General features: G+C 42.8%; 1 protein-coding gene across 1 annotated transcript in view; it reads left to right on the forward strand.

Annotated features, from left to right (window-relative positions):
• LOC135362152 (alpha-mannosidase 2-like) overlaps nucleotides 1-11,667 on the forward strand; it is a 96,697-nt gene extending 85,030 nt beyond the window's left edge. The window contains exons 17-18 of the mRNA XM_064575589.1: nucleotides 8,965-9,075; nucleotides 10,661-11,667. The gene's annotated coding sequence lies outside the window, so the exon portion shown is untranslated. The remainder of the gene's footprint in view (nucleotides 1-8,964; nucleotides 9,076-10,660) is intronic.
• Nucleotides 11,668-18,871: the final 7,204 nt, after the last annotated feature.

The following is an 18,871-nucleotide window of genomic DNA, read 5'->3' on the forward strand; positions in this document are numbered from 1 at the left end:
AGAACTAAAGCAAACCAAGTAAAGTAAGGCTAAATGCCTGCAAATTTGGACATATAGGGCTTTTAAAACTGTATGACCAAGAGAAGGAACTTAGGCCTATGTAGGAATATCCATGAGGCTTATGATAATGAATACAGGTGAACACAGGAGGCCTGCGTATATCTGCATGTGTCAAAAGCCTTGTTTGATCATGCGAGCGAACCAGGATTTATTTCATGCCTACTACGTGCCAGTTATAGCTAAAGGCAGTAGGGATACTGTCATGAGCAAACCAGACAATCACCCCTGCGTTTCTGAAGCATGGATTCTGGTGGGAGGAGAAAAATAAGAAAAAATAAGAGAAACATATAATGTGTTAGATGGTGATAAGTGTTAGGGAAAATAGGGAAGGATGGTTCTGGAAGATGATGCGAGTTTGCATAGTGTGGTTGGAAGAGGACCTTGCAGAAAGGGTGTTAATGGAGTAAAAATCTGAAGGAGGTTAGAGAGTAAGTGACTCATGCAGATTTCTGGGGGTAGAGTGGTCCAGGAAGAGTTACAAGCAAGTAGAAAGGCCTAAACATGGGTGCCGTGGTGAGAATAGAAGCTCCATGTGAGCTGGTCTTTTCTTTGATTCCTTGCTGCATCCTGTTGCCTAGAAGAATGGTTGCACATAGAAGGGGCTCAGCAACAATTTGCTGATTGAGCGAATCTCATGAGCTCTGTTTCTAGGATTCTGCTAGTCTTTTGTGGGTCAACTTTTTGACTCATGGAAAGAACACACCAGCGATGGATAGCCTCCCTGAGCTTTTCCTCTCATTAATTCATAAGCCAAAGGGAATGAGGGGATGGGGGGGGTGGTACTAAAGACTCTGAGCCTCAGGTTGCCACCTCTGGGCATGATGGTAGAGGACATTAGCAACCTAAGGATCTGAAGGCTTCTGGGGCACATGGCGGCCACTGTTCCTTAGCCTCGTTTCTAGATGACTCTTTCCCATGATTGTTTTCTGGAAGCAGATCCAGTTGTCTGGAGTCAATGAATGTTGCTATTCAGTTGGTTCACACTCTGAAGAATTCGGCTCCGTGTGGTCTGGTCTCCACTCACTATGTCCGCTTGGCTTCCCCTTGTTCCTCACACCCTTCAACAGCTGGCCCACCTCCACTCCCTGATGGCTGGCCGAGTGCCGACTCAGCTGCCCGTTATAAAATGGGGCTGATATCAGATCTGCCTGCTGCGGGTCTGTTGTGAGCAACACATAAACTAATGCTTGTGAAAGCCCTTTGGAAACAGAAGTGCTTTATAAACATACGTTGTCCTGATGGTGCTTATGGTACTTGCCGGCTCAGGTGCAAACTAGGGTTTTAGCAGAGGAAATAGAAAGCAATTTAACAATTTGACCAGGAAGAATAAAGGCTGAAATATTATGTGTAACCATAACTAGCACACTGGCACATGATCAGAAGTCGGTATTATTGGGGGCTGTTTTACTTTATCCTATCAATCAGTGCCGGTTCCTGTGTTAGTCTTTGACTCTTAGCACATATTTCTAACAGTTGGTTAAAAGCTCACCGGTAATCCAAGGGGATTGATTTGTCCATTCAAAATCACTTCTTTAAAGAATTGCATTCTGTCCCTTAACCTCTGATAATAGGAAAATAATCATTGAAAGAAGCTGACGTAGGTATTGAATCAAAGAAAGCTCGGTACTTAAAAAGGTGTCAAGTGTAATTTCATGGTTACACTAAAAGAAGACAAAAATCACTTGGAAGAAATCCAGAAACCAGACCTCAGCATTTTGGATTGTATCCCTATTTCTGTGTGCTGGCAGCTCCAAACATATAATAATGAATTGTTCCTCTGGAGGTTGCAAAGCATTTTTCCCATTGAAGTAGTGTGAACATAGCTCTTAGCTTCCAAGCCAGACCAGGGTCTCCACTGGCCTGTATGTAAGTAAGCATTTTCCTAACTACCACCTCCCACAAGAAACATGTCTGAGAACCACCTTCACAGGATGGAGGCATGTCTTTGTTTCTGCCGCACCTCCTCGTCGGCAGCGGGATGGAGGAGGCCCCTGCTTGCCCAGCTCCCGGGTCACCGTCTGATGGTTCCTCAAGTTCTAAACGTCACATGGGCAGCCTGACTCCTCAGGGAGAAAGGGGTTATGGACTCGAGCAACAGTGAGAGAGGCAAGGTAGGGTTGGAGGTGTTGCTAACCCACCAAGGTGCTGCAGCATTTCCAGCTACCAGTCCTCAGAGTCCTATGTGTCCAGATCACACCAGGGAGATTTTGAAATAGAGAAGACTTACAAATTTCCCCATCTCTGAGATTCTGATTCCCTAGGTCTGGGGTGGGGCAACTTAGGAATCAGTAATTTTCAAAAACTCTCATGATTCTAGAAATTACTGTTATCTCCATTGACTAAGTTGGGAAAGTAAAAGTTAGAAATTAAATGACTAAGACAAAATTACACAGTGGTACATGGCTGAATTAGGGCCCACATGCAGGTTTTCTGAATCTGGGTGCTGTACAGGGCCTTAGAGGGTGGCGTTTGACTTCTTAAGAGTTACTAAATCTGTTCCTCAGAGTCCAGTTTTTCAGGAATTATTCTGTATTGGTAGATGAGTTTATGGTTTTATATAAGCATATGTTGCTCTTATTTTATATGTTTTTGGAAAAAACTGATTGCATGTCATCTAGTTGCAGTCAGAGGACGATGGGAGCAGGCATCTCTTAAACCCTGCCTCGCAGCACCGCCGAGTGTGCCAGTGAAGTCCCGTCTAGCAGGGAACTGTCAGCCTTCTCCTCCTGGAGGCTCGGCCCCCCTCTCTTCTCTTTACCAACTCCTTTTCTTGTACTGTCAGAAGCTTGAGATATTAAAAAGAAGATTCTGTAAAGGCTTGAAAGCTGGGGAACAGGAGCACCAGTGAAGTGGTCGGGAACAGGAAAACCATGCCATCCTCAGGAAAGGGTATTGATTGGGGGGAAGGGAGTCTTGGTAGAGAGGATGCTGGGAGAATCTCACAGGGGCATTGGTCATCGGTCGGGGTTCTGTAGGCTGGAGAGATAGCTTCAGCCTGGAATGCAGACATTCCAGGGACCAGAAGGAATTTGATTAAGCCATTTAATTAAAGGCTTCATGGAGCCATGCTGCCTTGATGTTTTGCACAATGATACGTTGTTCAACCTTTTTCTTTCCCCCAGATTATTTCCACCTCTTTTATGTTCAGATGTATTTTTATTTAATTCATTTATAGATATGTATCTTTATATCTGTATCTACTTCTCTCTCTGTGTATTACATTTAGCTCTATCTCTGACATTTTATTCTGATTTCTGCTTAACCATTTCTTGCAAATAGTTAAATATTATCATTTCAACATCACCACTTACTGAATAAGATTTTCTCTCTCCACTTGTTTACACACCCCCTTTTCTTATAAGAGGCAGTTTAAGGTTTTTACTTCATTTTGCCTTTCTTAGAAGAATTGATCGGTGCTTTATTAATCTCCCTGGCTTCTGGAAAGGTGAAAATTGTGGAGAAAATTTCCTCGTTGTACAGCCCTTCACCTTCTCTGTTCTTTCTGTCATCTTATCTTGTTGATCGAAACAGGATAACTGTTATTGGACATTTTAATGAATGCCCTGGAAAATGAATTCCTACTGGTTACTTCCTGTCTCAGGACTTAAAATGCAGTGTTCAGTTTTCCCACCTTTCCAGTTGCCAGAATACAGGGAAAGATGGATGTCAGTCGGCATTTTCAAGGAATCTGGGCAGGTTGGAGAAATTCCTCCACCAGCTGTTTAGCCATGCCTTAATTTGTATGGACCTTAGACATTCTTTGAGGAGGATAGAGACACATTTCTCTTAGGGAATCTAGTCGAATTTATGGCTTCTCTCTTCCACAGAAAAAAAGGGTGCACACATAACGTTGACTACAGTTTCCAGGAGTGTGCTTATCTGTGAAGCTCACCTTATTAATGAGCAAGTCAGATTTCTTTTGGTGTGAGACGGGACGGCCACAGCTCTCTCTTCTGGGTTCTCACCCATGTCGATGGAGGGACACTTGCCTGCTGCTCTGCTTATGAGACACTGCCGTGTGCATATATGATTTTCAGAATGGCTTTAAATCCCGTTTAAAATGGGGCGGGTGGGTGGAAATGACAGTGTCCATGCCTTCCTTTCTCAACTAATGTATGTTCTGATAAGTCGTGGTTTTAGGCTGCTGGAACCTTGGATTAAATACTCCCTTTTTCTAAGCTCAGATCAGAGAGTGAGCTCCTTCGGGTTATAGCCTTTTCTTCTGTTACATTAAAAGTGATCTTTTTCTTTCCCCTCCTAGCGGGTGTCCTTGAGTGCCAGTCCATAGCTAGCGCGAAGGCAGGGGGGCGAAGCTGGTAGAGCCCTTTGGAGTCCCGCTGCCTTTGTTTGAGCGCATCACCTGTGCTTACCGGCCAGTTTGCTTAGCACACAGCCCCTCATTCTCCCATTTGCCTCATTCGCAACGTGGCCATGATAACAGGACACACCTCAGAGGTGTCCTAGGGATCAAATGAGTTAATGTTTGTAGAGCACTTAGAACAGTATCTGGCACGTACTAAGCACTGAGTGCGTGACGAATGAAGGTTGTCAACAGTGAGAGTTCAGTCATGAGCAGTGGTGATTGTTGCTAAAAATGAAATAAAATGTAGGCACTTTTTTTTTTATAAATTGGAGGTTGAATTTTATTCCCAAAGTAAATCTCGATGTCACCTTGACTTGTATTCCGTATATATTTTTTGAAAAGTTAATAAGATACCTAAAATTGTGTGCCGGGCATTATGCTGAGTGTTTTCTTTGTAAAGAGAGCCTTATTTAGCTCTCCCAGCAGTACTGTGAAGGTAGGCAATATTGTGCCCCCCTGTTACAGAAGAGGAAACTAGCTGACCTAAAGATGGTAGGTAGCTTTCCCAGGTCATGCAGCCAGTAAATGGTGTGCTCAGAGGCGCACCCCAGCATGTTGACTCCAGATCCCCGCCCAGAACCTTCTACTCCTCTTGTATGGAAACAAAGGGGAGTGAGAGTGCTGAAAATGTTAGGGAATACTCTGCCTGTTTTTCTCTTGACCACTCAGTTATGATGGGACACCCTCAGAAGGATCCACCATCTGTGGGAAAGGTCATGAAGGACTAATGTAGGGTCGGTCAGTGATCATTGCTAGTTGACTATGAGAAGGCATGCTTCATGATTGCGATGTTCATGTGCACTTAAATATAATAATACAAACTTGTATACCAACTCCACTGTTTCAAAGGCTGTTATGAGATGAATTGAGTTCTTCCGTGAGAAGTATTCTGTACAGGGTCCCACACACGGCAAGTGCTCAAAAAGTGTTAGCTGCGATTACTGTTACTGTCACTGTGGTTGGGACTTGATCCTCAGAGGGGCGCTTCACGAGTCTCCCGAGTTTTCTGAGTTCTGAGAGGTTAAATGACGTATCTGCAGACACAGGACTGGTTCGTGTGTTTTGCCCCCAGTCCAGCTTCTTCTAGCCTTGATGGCGTCGTTCTGCCAGCCGCACCATCTTCCGTGCCCCCCCACCCCACCCCGTTGCCAGAGAAACCTCCCGGGCCCTGCTTAGCCTCAGATCCACAGGTTGCTTTATCCCCTGGAAGTAAGTTCTGCGGTGGATTCTCCAAGTGACTTCGGAACACCCAGGCCTTCCCGAGGGGATTCAGTCTCAAATGTGATCTGAGGTCCGGATAGTACTCATACATTAATGAATATAAAAACAGGTCTTTCAGAGTCTGTTTACTCTCCTCGAGTGAACAGCATCTTTTTTGTGAAGGTATCTGTTTTCTGGCATGCATATTCAAGTTAAATTCACAGTTTCCCTACTTTGAAAAACAGTTTTCTTGGAAATAAAATGACGAGACAGACTTTGAAACTGAAAAACTGCTGCTTTGCCTCAGGTATTTTTGCTTGAAAACTGATACTTTCATGAATATTTAAGTTTTAAAAACTTGGACAAGATGATTGCTATTTCAGTTGGTGTTCTGGTCCTTACGAAAGTGATGCAGTTTTGGTTTTTAGAGAAAGTGTAACATTTTTCCATCAGTGAAAATTACTCTTTATGACTTCAATTTCTACTTTTGCATTGTTTAAATCTCTTGTAAAACTAATGGCAAAATTCCAAAGATGCTTCCTTTTGCTTTTTTTTTTTTTATTATCACCTCCAGTCTGGTAAAGGCCTCACACATTCATTATTTCAAGAGCAGATGTGTTGCAGGAATTTTCACAAAGCCTGCTGTCTGGTGGTTTTGTAAGGATGGTTTAGTGAGTTAAAATGGCTAAATGCTTCAGGTTATAATGATAAGTGCTTTTAAAAGAGCCTCATCAATAGACCATGTAAATAGTGAATCTGAATTGGGACTTAGTCATGATTTTGTTATGTTATGATTTTGATGCATAATTGTTGACATACAGTTTGGAGGGTCTCTGATTCCTCAGCTACAGAGTTATAATGTCACTAAAGAAAATTTGTGAATAAAAAATTAAGTGAGCTATTGGGAAAATAATCACCAGTACTTATCTGATAGATTACAATGACAGAAAGAATAATGGCTAAAATGTACCAAGGGCTTCCTCTGCTGCAGACACTGGGCTGAGTCTCTGTTACACAATTGAATTTCATCTCCATTTTATGCTACAGGAGAAACCAGGTTTTGCTAAAAGCATCTAGGAAATTGCAGAGCTAGGATCTAGATGTCGAGCTGCCTGACTCCCAGCCCAGGTTCTGATCCATTTTCTGTAGCTTCTACACCAACACATTCTGTCCTATAAGCTAAGCCACCCTACCTCGTATTTTCAACGTCTTACTAGACGCCATGACTCCATGAAGAGGGGAAACCTGCATTAGGTCCATTTTATAGGCAAAGAAACTGATGCTTAGGTGATCAGTAACTATTCCAAGCCTATACACTTAGCACACGAGAGACTTGTCCTTGTCCTTCTGGAGACCTTATGTATGTCATAAATGAAGGATTTTTTTTTTTTTTTTTTTTTTTTTTTTTACTGTGCTCTTTTCATGCTCTTTTGGGACTGTGTGAAACACCTTGAAATTTTATTTTTTTATTTTTTTTATTTTTTTTTAAGATTTTATTTATTTATTTGAGAGAGAGAATGAGAGACAGAGAGCACGAGAGGGAAGAGGGCAGAGGGGGAAGCAGACCCCCCGCTGAGCAGGGAGCTCGATGCGGGACTCGATCCAGGGACTCCAGGATCATGACCTGAGCCGAAGGCAGTCGCTTAACCAACTGAGCCACCCAGGCGCCCCACCTTGAAATTTTATTAGAAAACATTGTCATATGATTTAAACTTGCTATGTTTATCATGTTGGTCCTGTGATGACTCAGAATTCCTTAAATGACTTTTTCCTCTCCCTTCAAACAAAATCTTAGCAGTACCACTGCAGAATACCAGTGTGAAATATCATAAAGCAGGTTATTCCAGCCAAGAATCCGAGGTGAGGCCAGCTTTAAATTGTTGAGGCACATTAAAGTCAAATCAGTGGTGAGAATGCTGACAGCTCCTCCTCAGAAAAGATGTCTCTGTGGCACATTTAAAAATCATATCCCCCAGTGAAGATGATTAAGAACTTGGACATATTCGTATCTGTGGCCACAGAGGAGAAAAAGGGATCATTTTCATCACAGGTCAGTGCTGAGCACCCTGAACTCCTTTGAATAGCTGTCCCTTTCTTAATTCGTCCAAGGATTCTTAATTTATTTTGCTTATTATCAGAAGCGTCTCCCCCCTTGAGGAAACATAAAATTTATTAAGAGAATTGTAACTTAAAATATTCAGAGCACTCCTGGCATCTTTACTTAAATGGATGCAAGAAATTTTACTGCAAGAAAGTATATATTGATCCCTGTAGCTGACTTGTCATGTTTAGTATTTTTCTCTTTGCACAAGAAGAATAGCTTCTGTAATGTGAATTTAAATGATACATCAAGCTAATAAATGTGGTTGGCCTAGCAAGTGATAAGCATAACTAACTCAATTTAAATGTCTTTTATATAAAAAATAATGAACCAGTGCATTAAAGATTAAAAATGTTAATGCAGTTAGCAAAAATTAGCATTCAATAAAGAAGTGTGTTTCAGTTTTGAGATGGATGATACATCATTCAATGACCAGATAAGGACTAAATTCAGGTACACTTTATTCAGCTGGTGTGTATGTTAAAAACCAAATAAATAAAAATTAAATGCTTTATTTGCCCCTTTGCAACAACGTGGGTGGAACTAGAGGGTATTATGCTAAGCGAAATAAGTCAGTCAGAGAAAGACAATTATCATATATAATCTCACTCGTATGTGGAATTTAAGAAACAAAACAGGATCATAGGGGAAGGGAGGAAAAAGTAAAACAAGACAAAACCAGAGAGGGAGACAAACCATAAGAGACTCTTAATCATAGGGAACAAACTGAGGGTTGCTGGAGGGGAGGGGTTACAGGAATGGGGTAACTGGGTGATAGACATTTAGGAGGGCACGTGATGTAATGAGCACTGGGTATTATATAAGACTGATGAATCACTGACCTCTACCTAGACATGAAACCAGTAATACATTATATGTTAAGTAATTGAATTTAAATTAAAAAAAAGTAAATGCTTTATTTGAAGAAACTTTGATAAAACAGTATGTGGCATGTAGACAAAAGGACACGCAGGTCCTTGGGGACTGTGCCAGAAACCAGGGCATGAGGTGACTTAAAACATATTGTCACCTGCCTCCTTGTGGGGGAGGTAGAGGGGATGTAGCAGGTGTGACAGTGAACGTGGGACTGGAGGGGAAATGAATTTTCCTGGCTTCACTGCTAAATAAAGTGAGCATTTTTGGTTTGGGGACGCTGACTTTAAAACAGTGGAGTATACAGTGGTGTCGCTATTTGCCTTAATGTCGCTGTGGCGTCTTGTCACTCTATGCTCATCTGCAGGTGGATGGCAAGCATTCCGATGAGGCAGCCTTGATCCTCCACAGGAAGGGGTTTGACTGCCGCTTCTCGAGCAGAGACACGGGGCTGCTTTGTTCCACAACCCAGGGAAAGGTGAGCTGAAAAGTGGTTTTTGCTTGTTGATTTCATGTGCTTTGAAATCCTTGCTTTCTGCTAATCATTCTGACAATAAGATAACGTTTCATTGCCTCTTCGTGGACTCATTCCCCTCAGCTGCTGTAATTTAGCTCAAGTCTCTCCATCTTAAGAAAGCACTTTCTCAACCTTCGATCTCTTCTCCTTGTCAGCATCAAAATGCACGTCTGGAACATGGGCACGTGTAGGGGCAACATTCTCCTCCATTCCTAGGCCTTCCGTTGCCAGCCGACAAAACATCCTCTCCCCACCCCCCATCCCCCAATATTCCCTCCTCTCTCACACATGCTCATGTAGGATCTAGGTCCATGAAGTCTCAGAGGGGCAAAAGCAGGTTTTATAATAACTAAAGGTGGGGTGGGGTGGGGTAGGGAAGTGGTGACACTGGCCAGTCGGGGAGTTTCACCACGGCCCCGAAGCAACCTTACTTAGCTCCAGTCAGTTGTTGTCGCAGGGGAAATGAGGGTCTAGATCTCCTGATCAAGACAGATTTGCATAGGAGTCCTCACTGTGCCAGCCAAACAGGTCTTCAGGCTGACCTGCCGGCTGCCCAGTTTTTCTGTCTCCTTTGAGCTGGTCTTTCTGATAGTTCCCTCAGGCTCTCCTTGGAAGGAAATGAACCTCCAGCCTTCTGCCTCTGGCTCTGAGCAGGTTGTGCTCAGAGAAGACAGCTGGATGGCACACAGGCAGGTCTGCCCCACGGGGCAGCTCAGCTGACCCAGCTCTTCTCCAAAACCTCACAGATAACCTGTAGATCAGACTTAAGAGATTCATTTCCAACCCTACCAACTAGAATGTGCATAGGGTCTGAAAAGGAGAGAAAAGACAATATGGTAGGGGGTCAAAATCCACTTAGGCAGATAAGCTTCTTCATTTCTCGTACCATGCCCTCCGTGGAATTGGTGCGAAGAAAGCACTGATGGTTTGGGGTTTGTTTTTCATGATATTTACGCTTTACCTTATTACTGATGATGTGAGTGTACTTGGTTGTAAGCATTTGTATATAGACATTAAGGCGTCAAGTTTTAAGGGGATTATATGGTCCAGAGAGACATGGGATGAGGGTAGTACTTTCTCAGCAACCCCCCAACCCTGAAAATGGGACTCACTGACATGAGGAGCCTGTGTCCTTTCTCTCAGCTCTTTGGGAAGAAGAAGAACGACAACTGTTAGGTGTAAATGTTGGGTGTAAGAGGATACGGATGTTTTTAAAGCTTGCTGGCTCATAGATGTGTTTTCTTTTATTGAAAAAGTGGCCCCTGCACGTGATAAGTTCTCAAGAAATTCAGAAGAAGAATGTAGAGTGAGCTGTCCTCTCCTGGTTACACTTCTCCTAGGTGTCCCTCCAGGGTGGTCTGTGTGTCCAGGCACACATAGCTGTATCTAATCTCCTTCCTCTTCCTCTTTTTATTATTAAAAGGAAACTTCAAATACACTGTTTTACTCTCCTACTATTTTCCACTGAATAAATATATAGATGTGCTACTAATCTTTCTTCAAAGTTGACCTAACTGTGCAATTTTTTTTATCATTTATTTTCTAGATTTTGGTACAGAAGCTTTTTAGCATGTTTACTGTCGCAAGTCTCATACCTTCATCATTATCCTTGATGCATTCACCTCCAGACGCCCAAAATATAAGTGAGATCAACTTGAGTCCCATGGAAATCAGCACATTCCGAATCCAGTTGAGATGAACCTGGCTTTCAAATTTGGATTGGGAAGCATTGTCTTTTATACACTTCTTGGTTTGACGTGCAATAAGGAAGCACATTATTTTAGCTTCTGGCTACTGTGAGGACATGGATTCTGTGATTGTTATTATAATTATTATTATAATTATTTTTTTTTTTTACTAGTACAGAAAGAAAAAAAAAAGCCATGCTATAGCCAGTTTTTCTTTAAGTTCCATCCATGAATCACCACCATCAGTATGAATCGATGCAACAATGAAGGAAGAAATGTCTAAAACAACCTCTCCATAGATTGTATCTCAGGTTAAATGCTAACTAACTATATCTGTGTCGGGAGTTGTGAAGAGATTGTTATAAGTATTCATGTTGCTGATCCTTCATTAGTTTTACAAAAATACCCATTTTTACCAAAATGGAATAAAAAGCTGAAGGGTAATAGCTAATGGCCAAAATGGTTGCAATCGTTCATACGCATTCGAAAAATTTTGTGTATTGAAATATGTGGAAAAGTGCAATCCATCAACCCTTATGATATCTGTACATCATTGATCTTCACACCTTTTTCTAATGTACCACTTGACCCCTCCCTTCTCACTCTTTGTATTTCCAGAAATAGCAGATTTTGAATCATTCAATAGTAGAAAAAGAGGCATATTTTCATTACTTGACAATGTGGGATAGGTGCAATTTATTCCATTGTCACTAAGATAGAAAAAGCAATCCCATAGGTACCATAACCTCTTTTAGGTACCACAAGGTGTCTTTTTGCACAGCTCATTTGAATACAGATGTTCGGAGAGGGGTTTTCTATTTTAAAAATAACCATATCAAAATAAATGTGCCTTATTTTTTTATAAGTCTTGTTAAATCTTTTGGTGTCCATATGACTGAGGAAGGGGGGGAGGGCGGGGGTGAGGAGGAGGTGGGTACTTTCTATGACACGTAAAGTGTTATCGGTTTTGCCTGACAATGCTGGCCACATTCTGATCTGTTTCATTAAATTTGTGGTGATGTTATTCTAAACATTTTGACTATTTGAATGTACTGAGATGTCAGAAAACAAAACAAGGAAGAAAAAGTACTGTTCATTAAAATCCGCTGCTGCCAAGAAGATGGCAGCTTGAAGCAAGGATTTTGTGACATGCAAAATCCATACACTGTTTCCGTTTCACAGGAGGTAACTCTATGGAAGAATGCTTTAAAAGGGACCCTGTTTTGAAATCCACTTATAGGTAGCTCATCCTGATTTCTTTTATTAAAGAACATGTGTGTTGAGTGAATTCCAAACTTTTGTACGTGCTAACCTCAAAGTGAAGTTCCAAGCCTATGTGCCATTACAGTACTTTTGATAAAATTTATTTGGGATCATGATTAACATGACATTAACACTGAAGCAACATTAGAAACATTTAGAATATTCAGTTTTAGGATAGAAAGGATTCACTGAGTATGTACACTTTTGAAAATTCTCTTTGTGTTACCTAATAAATTTAGTATTCTCTGACTTTAAACTTCCTTTTACCTCCTGCCATTCCAGCATCTTTATAGAGAAGTTGAAACCTAATTTCTGTTTCACCAGGTAGTCTGATGATCATCCTTTTTTTTTTTTTTTTTTTTTTACCAAGATGCAGCTCCTACAATTATTGCTAAGTTATGTTAAGTTCATAAATTTTTTTCGCCTTTAATAATTAAGGAAACAATACTGGTGTTGATGAAGATATTATAAGGGAGTAATTTCATGCAATAAACATGTACTGTAAGTTTCCTTCCTCATTTTGGGGGATAAACAACTAAAAGAAAAAAAACCAAAACAAAACACTTCCTTTTTGTGGACATCTATAGATGTTAAGATTGCCAGAAGCAAATCCCAGGAATAAGATCAGTATTTTCATTGCATCTTAAATGTAAAACCTTCCTTTGGGAGTTCACTGTGTTCTGTGGTTAAGTGGGTGTGCTTAATCATTGTGGAAATTCTGATCAGTTGAAATAAAAAATCTTGATGCAATAACAGTGGTTTTGCCACTTCTGGTTGTTTGAGATGGATCTGTCCCATGTCAGTCAGGGTCTTAGTGTGTGTTGCCACCGTTCACAGGTAAAGCAGAAATTCTCTTTAAACCAGCAAATTTCTGCTTTTTATTTTTAGAATAAATCATCAGGGAAATGAGGAGAGGATGCTTTTGCTTTGGGTTGTGGTCACGAACTGATTAATTTAGTGTCTCTGGCACACCTAAAAACCATACATTTCAGTTGTGATCTCGGTGGCATATTTGTTTGCTTGGGTTTTATTACATTTGTTACCGCAGATGAGTTCAGTTGAGCGAGTAGGTCATTCCTGTGATTTTTTTTTTTTTTTTTTTTTGGTAATTTGAGCCTTTACCTGCAGTGTTTGAGAACTCGGCATTCTTGTTTTCTTCAAATACTGATTAAAATAAAATGCTATAAAATGTGTTGTGAAACATTTTAATTACCTTCCCATGTCTTTGTTGTACTTGTGTCGAAATGTTTTCACATTCCTTTGGAAGAAAATCTTTGCTTTCATTTTGATTATGTTGCGTATCTTGGAGATAGGTTTTGATATTTTTCTCTTGGAAGATTTTATATCTTTTTGGGAATATGTAATATAAGATCTCTAATAAAAGATAAATCTTACCATGTACGTAGTCCTCCAGAGTGCTGCTTAAGTCTTATTTTGTAAACAACAAGAATTAGTACATTTTGAGTGGTAGGGTGGAAGAGTGAGGGTCTGTTCTTTGTTCCTTCAAGAATGAATCACTCCACCTTCTGCCCAGTGCTAGCTGGGAAATACAGTTTTAGAGAGCAAGTGGCAGGCGGGGGTGGTGATGAGTTCGTCTGGGTTTGTGGCCACCTTTGAGTTTGGGGTGTGGGAACCTTCCGGACAGTGTGGTACCTGTGGGGCCTTCTGAGCCAATTGGAGGAGCAGGGTCTGGTCAGATTCCGTATGTTACAGGACAGTAGTGAGAGGAAGACGACACAGGAAGCCAAGAAGTTTCCTGTGAGCTGATCAGGAGGGCGAGCGGGATCTGGAGGCACCCCGCCGGCCCCACCCAGCGCCCAGGGCGGTGGCTTTCAGAGACGTCCTTCAAAGGCGGGAGGTGGGGCGGCTGAAGGACAAATACGCTGGAGGATCCTGTGGGTTAGCCGGGCAAGTGAGAACGTGCTAACTGGGGAGTTTGGGCTTGTTTTGCGTGACGTAGTACAGAGGCTAGTCAATTTGTAGTATGCATGTGCCAAGCTAAAAACTTGGGAGAGAACTATCCATAAGCATCTCATTAGCATATAAGGAAAATCGTGTTTGGCTCCATCACATTTGATTATCAACACGTCAAAATAATTTGGCTATCAAGACTTGTAAAGAAACACGTAGTTTCGGTAGGTATCTGCTCGCGGACTCCTGCGAACCAGTGAGCGGCAACCAAGGGAGCGCGAGCGTGACTGGCAGGCTGAACGGGCGGCCGGACGTGGGGTGGCCGAGCGTCAGCAAGGCCCCCGCTCAAGCGGAACGAGGAGATCGATTGTTCCCGGTAACGAACGGTCGAGGGTCGAAGGAGCTCCAGAGACCGGCAGAGCCAAGCATGAGATGACGTCGTCCAGGATCTGTCCTCATCTCCTGGGTGCCCCGCTGAGAGAGCGCCTTCAATTATTCAGCCAATGTCCTGGCACTGACGTCGCTTCCTCTGGCTCATATGCTAATGACCGTGGCCCCCCGGCTGAAGCGGAACGAGGAGATCGATTGTTCCCGGTAAGGAACGGTCGAGGGTCGAAGGAGCTCCAGAGACAGGCAGAGCCAAGCACGAGATGACGTCGTCCAGGATCTGTCTTCGTCTCCTGGCTTGGCTTTCCTCTCCGCGGTTCTCATTCCCACGCCAAGGGCTCCACGTTTGAGGGCAAAAGGCTGCCCCAGGCCCGGACTCGCGTCCGGCCGGCTGGGTGCCCCGCTGAGAGCGCCCTTAATTATTCAGCCAATGTCCTGGCACTGACGTCACTTCCTCTGGCTCATATGCTAATGACCGTGGCCCCCGGCTGAAGCGGAACGAGGAGATCGATTGTTCCCGGTAAGGAACGGTCGAGGGTCGAAGGAGCTCCAGAGACAGGCAGAGCCAAGCACGAGATGACGTCGTCCAGGATCTGTCTTCGTCTCCTGGGTGCCCCGCTGAGAGAGCGCCTTCAATTATTCAGCCAATGTCCTGGTACTGACGTCACTGGCTTCCTCTGGCTCATGTGCTAATGACCGTGGCCCCCTGGCTGAAGCGGAACGAGGAGATCGATTGTTGCCGGTAAGGAACGGTCGAGGGTCGAAGGAGCTCCAAAGACAGGCAGAGCCAAGCACGAGATGACGTCGTCCAGGATCTGTCTTCGTCTCCTGGGTGCCCCGCTGAGAGAGCGCCCTTAATTATTCAGCCAATGTCCTGGCACTGACGTCGCTTCCTCTGGCTCATGTGCTAATGACCGTGGTGAGGGCAGCGTTCGGCTCACATGAATCATGTGGAATCGCGTGAGCGAGAAATAGTCCTCCCCCCCCCAACGTGCACACCCATAGAAGGTGGGGTTCTACAACCAGAGAAAAGGGCTGGGGACCTTGAATACGAGGTGGACAAAATACAGTAGAAACACATCGCGGAGAAAAACCAAATACGCAGATCAGAAGGAAGCAGCTCACCCAGTTTCAGTTCCAGGAAGCTCCGTAGAAGACACAGATTTGAGACAGTTCTTAAAAGATGCATTTGATTCGAACAGAGACAACACGTGCGTTCCTTGGAAAAGACAGAATAAGGAAAGATGGTAACAGGAGGCGTAGAGAACTAGAAATAGTTTCCTCTGCCTGGAGCAGCGCCACCCAGTAAAACTTTCTTTAATAAGGGCAAGTTCGTTATCCATGGGATGTCCCATAGAGCAGCCACTAGCCACCTGTGGCTTTGAGCATTTGAGATGTAGTAGTGCAACTAAGGAACTGAATGTCTTATTTTAGCTTAATTAAATTTAGCAACATGTAGCCACTGTTTCAGTACCGGTCTGTACATGGTATGCACAGGACAGTAGTAGGAAATACAACTAAATATGTAAGTTAAGGTCACTTGTGCTAGAATCCTGCTACTGAGTGTGGCTCTCAGACCAGAAGCTGTGACATCACCTGGAAACTGGTTAGACAAGCAGAATCCCAGGCCCCACCTCAGACCTCCCGAGTCACAATCTGCACTTTACAAAGATCCCTAGAGGATTCACATGCACACTAAAGCACTGGCCTAGAACATTCCCAGGGAGTAATTTCTCTCTGCTCTTACCGAACTTTTCCAAGTAGCTCTTGACCGTAACTCCTATACCTCACAGTCTCTAGGAAGCATCCCATAATACCTGTCTACTTGTCCCACTGCCACCCAATTCCAAGTCACCTTCGTGCACCTGGGACTCTGCCTTACAAAAGAGTTGTAAGAGGGCTCCTGCCCCTTATGTCTCTTTTTTTTTCACACAGAAGCCAGAAAATAAAAGAAAGTAAAATTTGAAAAATATCTTCCCTCTTGAAAACTGTGTGTTTCCCGTTACACCTGGAATAACATACAACCTTTCACCATGGCCAGAAGCCGTGCCTGGCTTGGTCCGTGTCCTTCTCCTTCATCTCAACTCTGAGAAGGGGGCGAGGGTGTTTAAGAAATCCTTTCCCGACCCAAATCAGCTTTATCTCCCACCACGCCCCCTTCTGACTGTTGTCTAGGTTCCTTATGGGTCTCTAACATGCCAAGATTATCCCTCTTGGGGGCTTTGTACTTGTTCCTTCTGCTTCAAACTTGCTCTCAAATCCTCCCCTGGCAGGCACCTTATTATTCTGGTTTAATTCAAGCATCATCTTCTCAAGAATCTTCCTTGACCAGCCAATTTAAACCAGTCCCACCTCCACTCCCTCACTGAGTATTTTTATTACACTGCTTCCTTTCTGCTTAAACAGAGTCAAATTTGAAATGATGTAGTTTGCCTTCCCCACCAGAATATAAGCTCTCCTGAAGGCAAGAACCCCAGCATTTATTCAGCATTGCATCCTCACACTTGGAACAGCAGGCGTTCGGAAGATATTTGTTCAATAAATGAATGAAAATATGTGTACCACCAGTAAATGTTGTGAAACAAGAATTATAATTTTCAGAATTACAATTTTTCCAAATCCCTTACATCTTAATCTGCTCATGTTATTTTCCTGCTCAAAAGCCTTCAGGAAGTTCCCATTACCAGAAATTAAAGTATAGAGGTTTCAAACTGCATTCCTAATCTCCCTGAAGTATGTGACCTCCTTATGGAAGATACTGTCGTTGCTTAATGACCAGTCATTGCCCCTCTGCCTTCCATGCTAATAAACCCTGATTTTATTCATAATCAGATACCCAGGAGCTTCAGGATGTGAATTGTTCTTGATCTAAATTAGTCATGAGAATTTTTTTCTCCAGGCTGGATGATGAATTTAGGAATTGGCATGTGACACAATTTTGGCCAATGGGAAGTCAGTTGGGGACTCCTGGGGGAGGCCTCCTTCCTCTTCAGAAGGAGGGAGCATCTTACCCTCAGAGCGCAATGTTTAAAGGTAGTATTGGTGTAAGTGTTGATGCTTGGGCTGCTGCAGCCACTTTTGCAACCTTGCGGTGGCAAGCCTGAGGACAAAAGTCAACTAGACGACCAAGTCAAAAATGAGTAGAGCCTGGGTCCCTGATGATATTGAGCAGCTGAATGAACCAACTCCAACCTTCTCGTTATGTGAAATAATGCCACCTTGCTAAATGTCTAAGCCATTTGAGCTTAGTGTTTTGTTAGAAAGAGCTAAAAACACTTAAACTGGTGGTTCTCACCACTGCCCCAGTGCTGTGCTTTCTCCGTTAGGTACTTTCCTGGACGGGGGCGTGTGTACTTGCACAACTAAGACTCGGTCGTAGTAGGTTCCTCAGAACACATCCTCTTACGTTGTCCCTGCTGCTCCCACCACCTTGCATATTTTGCTCAATATGTTTAATAAAATTGTGTTTAATTAATTATATCGTGAAGGAATTTTTTTCAAATGTAAGGAAGAAGAAGGTTTTTAAAAAATGATAAGTGAGTTAAGGATGTGTGTACTAGCAACTTGCCCAAAGATTGCAAAGTTCCTTTGGCACAGAGTCAGATTCACTTCAAGTGTGGGATTGGGGCTGGCTCCTGTGTACCGAGATGAACCTTCCAAATGTCAAACAAAATCTGGAAGGCAGAGGAGAAAAGGACCAAGCGGTTGGGGTGGGAACAACGAGTCAATGGGACTAGCTCCTTTGAAGTACGCCAGCTAACGCTTTAAATATTTTAATATTTTTTCCCAATAAATGTCTATCATTGAAAGATTATAAGTGAATTTCTGAATCTCTGAACAGGCAAAGGAGGGAAATTGGAAGAGTGCTGTTTAAAAGGGCATATTTTAAGGGCTTTGGATGGAGCCTAGTGTTCTTGGCTCCCATGCTCCATATAGCTTCCCAATTTTTTTATTCACAAGCTTAGCCTTGGGGCTCATTTTCTGGTCCCAAATCTGAGTAGCGTTGCTACCAAGCAAGATGTGTCTCTAGGGTCTGGACGTATAAAACTCTTCACTAAACCAAAGGTAGCCTTCGTTGGTTGGCTTTCAAAGCATGATCTGAAGTTTCAGCAAGGTCTTTGTTTTGGTCCAAAACTCCCCTATGGAGCAAAAGATCAGAGCACTTGCTTTTCTTGAGACAGATTTCCTTGCCACACGCAGGACTGAAATCATTCTGGGCTGCCTGTATGGAAGTGAGTTTTCAAGAAAAACAATTTGACTCATTCATTTGTCTTCCTAAATGGATTTTTTAAGTGCAGTTAATAAGATTACTTTGAAGTTAAAATCTATTTTCTTAGGTAAAAACTACAAATTAATCCCATTTAATTTATGGGGCTCCCCTTAATAGAGCCTGAAGGTAATCTGTTTTAGATTTTGCACTGAGCTTTCAATAAACATTAACTGAAGTTGTCATTTGGGCAGGGTACCTGTGCTAGGCTCCGAGGGAAAAGGATTTTAATAATCTTACC

This window comes from Mirounga angustirostris, unplaced genomic scaffold, assembly GCF_029215605.1.
Source record: "Mirounga angustirostris isolate CCGP_5_RB_7025 unplaced genomic scaffold, mMirAng1.0.hap1 SCAF_12, whole genome shotgun sequence".
Classification (NCBI taxonomy): Eukaryota; Metazoa; Chordata; class Mammalia; order Carnivora; family Phocidae; genus Mirounga; species Mirounga angustirostris.